Source organism: Ictalurus punctatus, chromosome 10 (assembly GCF_001660625.3).
Source record: "Ictalurus punctatus breed USDA103 chromosome 10, Coco_2.0, whole genome shotgun sequence".
In the NCBI taxonomy this organism is placed as follows: domain Eukaryota; kingdom Metazoa; phylum Chordata; class Actinopteri; order Siluriformes; family Ictaluridae; genus Ictalurus; species Ictalurus punctatus.
In genome coordinates, this window is record NC_030425.2 from 22,691,064 (window position 1) to 22,704,068 (window position 13,005).

General features: G+C 40.1%; 1 long non-coding RNA gene across 1 annotated transcript; it reads left to right on the top strand.

Moving 5' to 3' along the window:
- The first annotated feature begins 9,744 nt into the window (after positions 1 to 9,744).
- LOC128633712 (uncharacterized) lies at positions 9,745 to 12,637 on the top strand. The gene is made up of 2 exons (XR_008397099.1): positions 9,745 to 10,896; positions 12,238 to 12,637. It is a non-coding gene; the product is annotated as an uncharacterized LOC128633712 (long non-coding RNA).
- Positions 12,638 to 13,005: the final 368 nt, after the last annotated feature.

Consider the following 13,005-nt stretch of genomic DNA (forward strand, 5'->3'; position numbering starts at 1 on the left):
TTTTTTTTACAACTCTATGGTATAAACTCTATGTGAAAATCCCAGCAGTTTCTGAGTTTCCGATGTTTAATGTGAACAATAACTGAAGCTCTTGACCTGTTATCGGCATGATTTTATGCACTGTGGTGCTGTTACATGATTGGCTGATTGGATAACTACACGAATAAACAGATATACAGGTAGTGGCCAGTAAGTGTATCTACTGTGTATATAATTGTAGACATGTCTTCACACTTTAGAGTACTTTTTAGAAAAAAAAAAAAATAATTACAGCATTAAAGGTTTATGACCCTCTCAAATAGAAAAGTTAACTGACCATTAGGCTAATTAATACATGATTGATCAATCATATTTACTACCTGACTGACTGACCAGTAACGATGTTCGTTATTGATTAGTCACTTCAAGGGTAAAATAGGGTCAAAAATCGGCAGTTGTACAAACAGACAGTTTGCACGAATAGAAAATGAACACGTTCATTTTTTACGGTCATACTTAACAACTGGAATCTCAAAACTGATTTACACATTGGCTTTTCTTTCTACTTACTAAAATATTATTTCTAGTAAATTTTAGTTTTTGCCGTTTTGTGGATTTGAATGCGTTTTTGTGCACTTTCCTATTTGCACCGACTATTTTTGTGCGTTTTTTAAACAAGCTTAAAACCTTTATCAACCGAGTAGAAATGTGTGTTTGTGTCTGTTTGTACAGTATCTCTGTGTGCACTGGAGCAGGGCAGAATGCGATGGCTCGGATTCAGCAGACTGAATGGAAAGTGCCAGAGGCCCTACAGCGCAACAGCAGATGGGAATGGCAGTGTGAATATCTCTCTCTCTGTCTCTCTTTCTCTCTCTCTCTCTCTCTGTTATCACACGCCATCTCATCCCACTGAGCATTGTCAGCCACTCCCTTCACCATCTGACCTACTGCATTTATGTGTGTGTGTAAGACTACAGGCCTGGCCCTGTTTCCTCTCGCCTCACTTGGCTCAATAACGTGATTTCGCATTGTTGCCTCTCTGAAACATAAACAAGCCCATGGCCGTCCTCCCTCTGTTCCTCTCTGCCTGATTATACTTGCTCTTATTGTCCTGATATGAGTGACTCAGGCCTGTATAGGCTTCAGTATCAGTGCTGTTGGGTTTATTAAGGACAAAACGCATTGCTTCAAACGGAGCGGGCCGAACGCCATGACAGGCCGAGCTGAAGTCAACCCTGACAAACCTTTGAAGCGTTGACTCTGTGTACAAGGCGGTGATGTTTTGTGTACCTGTTAGAAAGTGCGTGGATGTGTGTGTGTGTGTCTGTGAGAGAGCGAGAACGAGTGTGAGATTTAGAGGAGTGGAAGATCTGTAGTGTTCGACACCGAGGCGCTGAATAACTGGCTGACAGGAGCGCGTGAAATTCTCCGCTACAGACAAGCTGACCGAGCCTTCACCTTTGCGTGACTGAAATGCCAGTTCCCTACTCCACACAGCAACGAGAGAGAGAAAGAGAGAGGAGGAAAGTGGGGTGGGTGGGGGTTGGGAGTTGGGGGGGTAAATAAATGCTCACTCCAATGCTTTCTATCATCCATCCACCCACATGGCACTGAGATGAGATGCAACAAGATACTATTTCAGAAGTGCTAGAGCTCTGAATATTTCAAAGGCTTTCAGAATACTTGAGTGAATTTCAAAAATATATTTTTATATATTATATAATTATTTATTACATTTTTTATATATTATATAATATTTACACAATTTTCCCTGCCAAATATAGTTTATCAGCCTAGACATGTTTGGTGTTTGTATTGCAGCTACAAGGCTAATGTTAAATACCTTAAAAGACTGAAAGCAGTTTATGCCCAAGTCTCACCCTTTCTTTAACTTGGTAATGTGGACTGCTGCTGTAATCATAAAAACTGCCAATGCTCAAACTAACATCCTTTCAAACCTCAATCTGAGCACACTTAGATATTGTTTGACTGTATCGTATACAATTGTGGAAGAATAAGGATTTATAATCTCACTATCTGGTGTCTTTATGCCAATGAGCCTACAATGCATGTCTTTGGACTGGGGAGGAAACCCCCAAAACACGGGGAGAACATGCAAATTCCACACACACAGGGTGCAGGTGGGATTCGAACCCCCAACCCCAGAGGTGTGACGCAAATGTGCTAAGCACTAAGCAACAAAAATTATTGGCAAAAATGATTTTCAGAAATACATGCTTTAATCTTTGTGTACTTGCTTCAGACAATAATTAAGTGACATATCATCCTTAAATATTTGATTATGCAATTGGGATGGGATACCAAATTGTGTCTATGGAATAAATTGTGCAACCCCAATTCCCAAAATTAGGACAGTATGGAAAATACAAAAAGAGTCATTTGAAAATTCACTTCACCCTGTACTATATTGAAAACACATTATTAACACATTATTTAATATTTTACTTTGTGAATTTCATTTATTTTAGAAAATATACACTCATTTCAAATCTGATGACTGCAACACACTCCAAAAAAGTTGGGACAGTCGACTGTTTACCACTGTGTAACATCACCTTTTCTTTTAATAACACGTATTAAGCGTTTGGACGCTGAGTGAAGACACCAGTTGGTTCAGTTTAGAAAGCGAAATTTTCCCCCATTCATCCATTATGCATTTCTTCAGCTGCGCAACTGTACGGGGCCTTCGTTGCCTTATTTTGAGCTTCATAATGCACACACATTCTCAATCTGAGACAGGTCAGGACTGCAGGCAGGCCATGCTCGCACCCTCGCTCTCTGCTTATGCAACCATGCGTTTGTATTCCGGGCAGAATGTGGTTTGGCGTTGTCCTGCTCTGGATGGCAGCAAATGTTGCTCCAAACTGTGTACATATCTTTCTGCATTAATGATGCCCTCACAGACATGCAAGTTACCCATGCCATGGGCAGTGACACACCCGGAGAACTCGGGGGTTTTGTCCAAAAACTATTTGAAACGTCGACTCGTCGGACCACAAAACACGATTCCACTGTGCTACTGTCCCTCGCAGATGAGACCGAGCCCAGAGAAGTCAGCGGTGCTTCTGGACAGTGTTGATGTTTGGCTTCTGCTTTGCATAGTAAAGCCTTAACTTGCCTCTGTGGATGCAGTGGTGAATGGTGTTGACTGACAAAGGTTTACCAAAGTATTCTCGAGCCCATATCAGGATATCTATTACAGATTCATGACGGTTTTTAAGACAGTGACATCTGAGGGATCGGAGATCACATGCATACAGAAGTGGTTTTCAGTCTTGCCCTTTACGTACCAAGATTTGACCGGATTCCTTGAATGTTTTAATTATATTGTGCACGGTAGAAGGTGAAATTCCAAAAAATCCTACAGATTTGTCTTTGGAGAATGTTGTTCTCAAAGTGTTGGATTATTCGCTAACGCACCTGTTGGCAGATTGGCGAGCCTGGACCCATCCTTGCTCTTGAAGTACTAGGTCTTTTTTGGAGCCTCCTTATATACAATGATTAGACGATTGCCTCAACTGTTTCACATCACCTTCTTATTTCAACTCCTCACATTAGTCCTAAAGTGCCCCTGTCCCAAATTTTTTGGAACGTGTTGCATGCATCAATTTCAAAATAAACATTTATCTTCAAAAAAACTATGCAGTTGATTAGGTAAAACATCAAATACCTTGTCTTTATATGTTTGTTTTTTTTGTTTTGTTTAAATACAAGTCAAAGTACATTTACAACTCACTCCTCTTTTCCATTTTCTATACTGTCCCGACTTTTTCGGAATTGGGGTTGTATTTTGGTGGCCAAAGATGGCTTCACCATAATGTTACACCGTGTTCGGGTATACTATGAAGTTTTTCATAACATGTTGTAAACCACATCAGAAAGTTTATGTGACTTATTTCAGACGTGAACGCAGTTTGACTTCTCAAAATGTGAGTAAGTGGGCGGAGTTGTTTGAGTTCAAGCATGTGTGTTGGCTTAATACACGTTCTTGAGCTGTCAGAAAGTCTGAAAGCCCTTGCTCTGTTCATCTTGTGGTGGCCTCGTGTCACTTTCTGCTTATTGTGACCTACAAAAGACTGTAAAACAACACCATCTCTCTCTTACACACACACACACACACACACACACAAACAGAAAGAGATGCGGACAGTCACACCTTGCAATTCTCTCTTTATCTCATACGGCTCACTCACACACATCTCTCTCCTTCCATCTCACAGAGGCACTGAATATGTCGGTCATTCAATCCGCTGTGAAGCCGTGAGTCCTCTTCTCTCACAAGATCCGGTTGCTTCCATCCATAGGTGAGAGGCCTGCCCGCTCAGGACCGTATCAGGTTCGCTTTGAACGTAGACAAGCGGCATTGTTCACAGAGCAAAGCAAAGAGCAAGGTGGGGTGCGCGAAGAAAGAACACGCAGAATGAAGAAAAAAAAAGATTTGCAGACAGTATCAGAGCTGTGTAGGCTCATGTGAGAGGTTGACGGCCATTTCCTTCTGATAAGCATGGATGCGCAGGCTGAATGGGCCTTTATGTGCAGGGCAGATGGGTGACCTCAGCTATGCCACGTCCACGCCGAGACATCTCGGTCATCACAGAGTGCAGAAAGACAAAAGGAAAGACAGAAGAACAAGGACAAGCGGAAGAAAAAGAGAAAAAAAAATCCCATATCCCTCAATCGATTTTTAAAAAAAATCAGAAATGCAGCTACATGCTTCCGTTTTCTTCAAGTGATGATGCAGATACAGAACCAGACTAAAGCTAATCTTTTCCAGCCTTACCTCATGTCTTTTTTCTGCTTTTTTCTCTCTCGTGGTTTTAGTCGGCATCCTGTTCATCACTTCTTCATTTTCAGCCTCTAATTTTAAGACAACTGAAACCATCTGTCACTTTTAGCCATTTATTTGTGAATATGCTAACTGAATGCTAATAACACTAAACCCATACCCATATGCTTATATCACCTCCTCAAAGTTGTGTTTTACAACAAATACCAATGCACTGTGCTCTACTAGACAGGCAAGGGTATAAACTTGTATATTTATAGAACACACACACACTTTATATATATATATATATATAATCATGGCTAGTGCTAATAGTTGCATGTCTGGAGGTCTTAATAGCTACATCCTTCAACATTTCCTGTTTCATTGAGAAGTATTTTAACTGGAAATGTACCACATTCAGCACACCTTTTTAGCATGCAGCACATCTGATACTTATCTAATCACATTTATCTCTCACGTATTTACCTGTGGGCAGGTCATGACCTAGCAGCAGCTATTTTAGTGGTGCTGAATAGAACAAAATGACAGCTACAACTGAAATAAAACAAATAAACAACATTTTGCTAAATGACCGAGCTAGGTTAATCTTAATGAATAAGATGAACATATGGTACACTTGGTGTTCAAGTGGTTAATGTTGTGAGTACACTGTTGCTAGGTAACTGGTACGTATCTGTAAAGTCTTCTATACAGACAATGTAAAGACATATTGACAGTAGAAACAATACAAAACTGTCCAGAATATCAACATTTCCCTCAGGTATGTTGTTAAAATACTTAGAAAAGACTTTATAGAATGACTATAACACTGTAATTATACTTAGCATACGCTGTGTAGCATTGCTAACTCACAGCTCCAGGGCCCCCTGTTCGATCCTGAGGTCAGGACTGTGTAGAGTTTCACATGTTCTCTCTGTATCCATGTGGTTTTTTTCCAGGTTCTTCAGTTCCCCCACCTCCTGAAAACATGGCAGTAGGTACGGTATACTGGCTATGCTAAAGTGCTCCTAGGTGTGGAATGAATGTGTACATGATGCCTTGCGATGAACTAGCGTAATATTCAGGGTGTACACCTGCCTCATTTTCGGTGTTCCTGGGATCCACCAAGAGCCTTACCACGCCCTGATAAAAAATAAAACAGAAATCCTCATAGAATTTGTAAAGTTTTTAATGGTTATAATGGGAATTGTATTCATTTTAATGGAAACAGTAACGGACCCTGTGGGTTTTTACTGGTAACTTGTTGCTTTCCTTTTGTAATTAACACTTTTATTGATTCACAAGTTAACACAAAGAGACAAACAACATATATAATGAATCAAACTATTTTAACATAAATCCCCACTATAACCCCTCCCCCTATCAACCTCCCACCCCACCCTGGTGCCCCCACGCACACCCCTGTGGTCAATAGAATATAAACTCACATATCCAAAAAAATAAAATAAAATAATAAAAATAATAGTAAAAAAATACAGACAATTAAAAAAAAGTATAATCACAGACTAAACTCTAAATTATACTCTCCACCGCACTTGTTGCTTTCCTATTGGCGGCATGTTATGTCTACTGAATACCATTAAGGACTAATAATGGTTTTAACGGTTAGCTGATGGTTTGTAATGGTATTTGTAGTGGAAACCATTAGAATTTCTGTGATGGTTTCAATTGTTTTTTTGTTTTGTAATGAAATTATTGAAGATGAATGAATGATACTTCTGGACCTGGAATGTCCCTGAGAAATGCCAACTTCTTAGCGATTTTGACTGTCTTTATGAATGATATAAATTTCAGTTCTCTAATCTTCTTTCCTCTATGTGGACGTTTGTTGATCTAATTAAATATGTCTTGTTAATAACAGTTCTTTTTTTCTGTGCTGCTTTGGTAATACTGTAACTGCTTGTGGTCATGCTAATAAAGTTAATTGAATTGGAACTATCAGAAGAAAAAAAAACATTCTGAATGCCATTAAACGAGAACACAGTGAACATGACCCGATTTAAACATAGCAAGAGTACAGTCTCGATCAGTGTCATGGAGCAGGGCAGGATGAGATTCCAGGACGCAGGATGTGCTCACAGACTTACATTTTACACTGCATTGCCAAAATGAACTGCTCTGTGAATCAGTGAAATGAAGTTCACTGGAACGAAGTGTTCATTCGGTTTAAGAGGACTTTTGGAAAGGCTTCTATCTCACTGTCCTGTCTGTTACCCCGCCTCCTCTCAAGCCCCCTTGGGGGGTGAGTGGGGGACGTGAGGGGGCTTCGCTCCTGCTCTAATCTAGGTCAGATAAAAGAGAAAAATGAATCCAGTTGGTTGAAAGGAGACATCTGGACACATGCCTCTACTAACCTCAAACATTAAGCAGAGAGGGATGAGGAGAGGGGGGGTTGTCTGTCTGCTCATATAAACTTTGACCTTGCAAACTGGTAGTCTGTGCTATTTTTGCAGAATGGGGGTGAGGGAATTTTTGTTCATAAGCACTCTCGTGTTCATAAGCATTGAAGTTACCTCTGACTTTTAAAGATACTCTCTCATCTCTCATCTCTGTCTGGGTTTTCCCCCATGCTAAGTTTCCTGTGAGGCAGATTTCAAGGCAGTCAGCTGTGAAAGTTCTGACGCACCCCTGGGCTATTTTGTGTGTGTGTGTGTGTACTATTGCATGGCTCTATTTAAATAGACTGATTGAAATAAGCCAAGCAGAGTTGTCAAGTCAGCAAGGCCTCTAGCTGTTAACCCGCCTCCCGTCTGCGATAATGCCACACAACTCATTTGTTTGACCTGCACTCGCCATTCATTCACACTCCTGTACAGGCTTATGCTCCGTCTCACACAAACGGCTTTTACAGTCAACATTCACAGCCTGGGAGTCTGTATCCTGTATGAGTTCCAAGTAAAATACTATAATGTAATTTACATTTGTTCTTCATTATTTTTTTTCTGGCTGACTTGCAAGACAATTATAATCATCCGACTACAGTCTCCTTGTAATCTCACATTAGGACAACTTTATTCCAGACTGTTTGCAGTTAATGGGAGCAGGTAATAGGAGAATGACAGTCTGTAAATGACATACAAAAATGAAGTTAGACTCTGAAGCGCTGAGGCGTTTCGGATGCGGTTTTTGGAGATGAGGAATGTTACTCTGGATTCCAAAACACACTTTTCTGGGTTTAAGGAAGAAGAAGCCATGCCGCATTTGCAGTCGGCTTAAAAGCAGACTTGCTCATGTGTTTCTATATTTGTCTACGGGCCTATGTATATATTTTCTAATGCTCTAATAATAGTAATAAAATTATATATAATTATAATAATGAACTATATATTAGCCATTTAAACTTGCCTGCATTAGTTTTCCGGTACTTAATGAATTTATCATTGTTATGGAATAATATTCTTGAAGATGAATAATTAAGCACTATGCTGTAAGTAGGAGTATAATATGCACACTAAAAGTATAAGCATATTTGTAATCCAGAATCTGTAGAGCCTATGAGCCTTTACCCAGACAATAATAAAATTCTCGCTTAGTCATATCTCTCATTGCAAAACCATAGTGTTTAGAAACACTATCACGTGGACACGGTTGTCACCCGAAACAGTCCCGTAGATAATCCAGTCGTGTTGTCACAGCATTGCCAATATACAAATAAGGGCTGATCTCATTGCATTGACCACATACAAATAAGGGTGGATCTTATTTAAAATCGGGTCAGAGTGTTTACAGAGAGGACATGTGACCGACTGAGAGTGACCGTAAGCCTGCTTAGCCAGCTTGATTGTCCCTAAGTGTAGGTCTGATCATACGCACACACATGCACACGCACACACACAAAGAACTTTCATTAAGCTCACATCCTTCCTACTTTGTAACATGAACATTCGCATGGTGACGTCCAGCAGCCCTGAGAGGACAGATGGAAAAGAAGCGATTTGCACAGCCTGGGAGGCTATTCAAAGTGCCACACTGATAAATATCTGACGCAACGCTCCATGCTGTAGTTAAAGTCAGTCTACCCAGAAACAGCGATAAGATGGGTTTAATGTTTAACAGCAATATGAGGAAAGGTTAGCGAGATCCGCTGGAGATAAGCGCTATAAGCGTTCATGGTCCAGCTAGTTATTTGGAGATTGAGATGGCGTGGAAAAACTGGGCCCAGTTCTCGGATGGTATGATGAAACGCCTTGGCCTTTGCTATGACGTATTTCACACCAGGCACATTCACATGGTGGATTCCGTGGAACTAAAAGACCTTATCAGCAAGTTAATCTCGCCACTTCTTCAGCCAACACCGAACTCTAATCGTTTTGTTTACGTGGCCGCTTCTAAACACTGAAAAGGAGATTATACGCAGCGCTTTCATTTCCCCGTCCAGCCTGTGTGTGATTACTGTAATTTTTGTTTTTGCCTAGTAATGGAAATGCAAACCTGTTCTGTTTGTTTGCAAGTGCTTTCCCGCTAGTTCAGCATAACTCTGTGACGAAAGGTCATCTCCTGTATGCTAAGCACACCCACCCTGTTACACATCCGCACGTACACGTACCCACCCACACACACACAGCACACAAACACACACACACACACACACTCTCTGACCCGCAAACAGCAATCTGTTCACCCTGGGCAGACTGACCTCGTCACGGCTGTAAGTAGAGCCGTGAGTCACGGCTTGCACAATGCAGGATGTGTAATCATATTACTCGAGCTTATCTGTCTCGTCAAGGGCACCTAGTGTACTCTGCTCCCCATTCTTGCCTGTTTGTGCGCGCACATGTGTGTGTGTGTGTGTGTGTGTGTGTGTGTGTGTGTGTGTGTGTGAAAGAGCATTAGATAATGGCTGACAGAGAAAACTCCAATAGTTATTGTAAAGAGGATTACAGTAGGGTCTGAAACCGGTTTTTATTTCATCAGTAACTCCAAATTTGTTCTGCTTTTCAGACGCCATTCTTCACTTCTTCATTCTTCATAAACAACAAACTACTGTTCTTCATATTATTAACCCCTTAAACTTATTAAATGCTTATTATTCAGTTATATTATATTAATCAGTAACTGCTATGACTTATTCAGTAACTACAGTGAGACCAGTAGGAGAGGTGTGTATGTAGTTACAAAATTCTGGACCTGCCAATAGTTCCAGGGAGATTACATATTAAAGTATAAAATAAATTGAGATGTGCTGTTATAGGAGGAAAAAACCCAAAACAATCTATGACGGGGTGGTGTGACGCAGCCACTTGAATAACAGTACATCCTGAAGTGTCTTACTGCTCTTATACCACAGGAATCTGCCCATGTTTCCATTGTTTTTTTACTTGTTTAAATTACAATGTATTTTTTTTTTTATCCATTTAGAGTTACATTTAATGTTGAATGACCTATAAGACTTTTCCTCTGATTGTTACAAAGTGTTACAAATGCTGGAGACTCCTTTCTTAAACGTTAAATGTCTCCTTACAGAAAGCTTCGCCATGTGAATGCTTATAGGTCTTTCTCTCTTGTTTTATTTTATTTCATTTATTTATATTTAAATCAGTTTATTATTATTAGACTTATGGTACAACTGTCAGAGCCATGCAGTCATATAGACAATTACTCAACAACTTCAGACCAATCAACATCAAGAATTCAACAACACTGTGGCATAATAATGTCATATAAGTTCATAACGTAATAACTGAATCAATATCAGTCCACTAACACTGTGCAATTTTGACTTAAATGTATGGCGTCACATTAATGTAAAAACAAATTCGCTAACGGTGGGCAAATGGAACATTTTGTGTGTGTTTGAATTTCGTATTTAAATTTGCTTTTAAATAATGTATTCTTGGATCGTATGTATCAGCTGAGTTAAAGCTTGTGGTCATGTTTGATAACTGATCAACTAAAGACACTGAGTGGACTTTGGAGCCACACGCAGAGCTTTACAGATAAAGCAGAATGCGCTGAGAGGGTTAGATAGCACTGACACGGCCAGGTGGCTACTGCTGAAGAAGAAGCCGGCAGACTGACAGGCCCAACTGGCTTTCTTCTCGGTTTATCCAGGTCTCCTTTCTCACAGGCTGCCACTCAGATGTCCTTCACTATGCCACAACCTGAGTGTAAGTACCTGTGTAAGCACCTTGAGACATACTCACTACCAGCTTGTGTCCTGCGAGACCTCGAACATGTTAGTAAGCTATGGCATTGACATCTACAGTGTTTACAAAGCACGAAAGAAAGAGCTGCAAATTTGCACCCTTACTGCAAGTCCCCATTGCATTCTCCCATGTGTAATATGAGAACTCAATTAGCTCTTGTTCAGGTTATGCAAGTTTCAACGCTAAAACTGAAGGCCAGTTCTGGTCACGCTGCGGATTATGATGAAAAGGATGAGGAAACAACGATAATACATGCAAATGCTTGTTGGATGAGAGAAAGAACATTGTAAGAATCTTTCCATCTGTTATCAGTGTCAGACCTGATAAAGAGCGAGGGAAATGTGCTGCAGTCACAACGTACGACATCACAGGCGGAGCTTCATCTGGGCCCATTGACAAGAGCAAGAGGAAACCAGGAAACGGCTCCAGATGCTTGGAAACGAGAAGTTGATTCATGAGTGATGTATCGTAGAGGTTTTCTTAACACAAGTACTCATAAAGGGGGGGCTTGTTTTTACAAGTATGTCATCCAAACCACAAAGAGCAAGACAGAGAGAGACAAACTTCAAACTAAGATAACAGTGAGCATTAAAAAAAGAGAGTTTCAAAAGGAGCTGGTGTTCTTCACGACAAAGGACGGTGTACTTTCAAGTTCCTTGCTAACATAACATGCTACATTTTTTAAGTCTAAACAGGGAACACCTACAGTACTGTGCAAAATTTTGGGCACCCTCTTTTTTTAAATACAAAATTTGCTATAGATTTTTTATTTTATGACTTCATTATTGAATCAGTACAAAAAACATTTTAGATTCCCAAACATTAGTTTTCTAGCACACAAGTAAATGTTACAGAAAAATGTTTGCATGTCAGTGAAGAAAACAGCTTATTACATAAGAGAACACTTTTCAGACAATGAACACAATGAAGGCTGCTGGGTTTTGCTGCAAAAATAAGAAGCGAGTGCGACAGTCAGAAAGTCTCCAGAAGAACTGTCTGGTTCTGCAAGACACTCAGTAAAACTTACAGCTCATTTCCTTATAAAACCGTACAAATTGTACCAAAGATTTTTAATTTTTATGCTATTTTTATTTATTTATTTGTCACATCAAATATTGACTTTGTTTCATTTACTACTGCTTTCTGTTCTTTATGGCTCTTTTTTATTATGTTGAAACATTTAATTTCATTATTTTGAAGGCATATTTGCTCTACAGAATTTCTTTGCAAGTGCCTAAAACTTTTGCACAGTACTGTAGTTCCATCCGTCCATCCATTTTCTGTACTGCTTATCCTACACAGGGTTGTGGGGAGCCTGGAGTCTATCCCAGGGAAGTCAGGGCTCAAGGCGGAGGACACCCTGGACGGGATGCCAACCCATCGCAGTGCCCAATCACACACCCAATCACACACTACGGACAATTTGGAAATGCCAATCAGCCTACAGTGCATGTCTTTGGACTGGGGGAGGAAACCAGAGTACCCAGATTAAACCCCCGAAGCACGTGGAGAACATGGAAGCTCCGTGCAAACAGGATGGAAGTAGGAATCAAACCCCCAACCGTGGAGGTGCCACCGTACCCTCCCAAAACAGTTATTCATGTCTGTTATATTGGAACTAGCTTGTTTCTTGGATGTTCCACAAAACTGAATGTAACTATAAATGTTATGAATTAATATTTAATAAAGATTAATGTTGTAATTGTGAGGAAATGGCTGTGGTATAATAGGAATAAAACACTTCCAATAATGTGCTGTTATTGGAAAACTATCAGGAATAATGTGATAATGCGGTAACAATCACAAAGTCAGGATAGACAATTATTGTAATATGAAAATGTATTATTGGAACATGTCTTCTGTCCTCAGAGTTTAGAGTCTTGAGCAACGTTGACATGTGGACGTGAATAGAAAAAAAGTAATAAGTGAATCGGTTTACTTCTCTAAGCCTTTCACTGTTTTCCAAGAAGATATGCCGTGCCATCTTGCTGAATAGTCCATCCTCCTAAACAAGCAGTGAGGGGCAATAAAGTATGGCATGACAGTACTTGATGTCAGAAGGAGACAGAA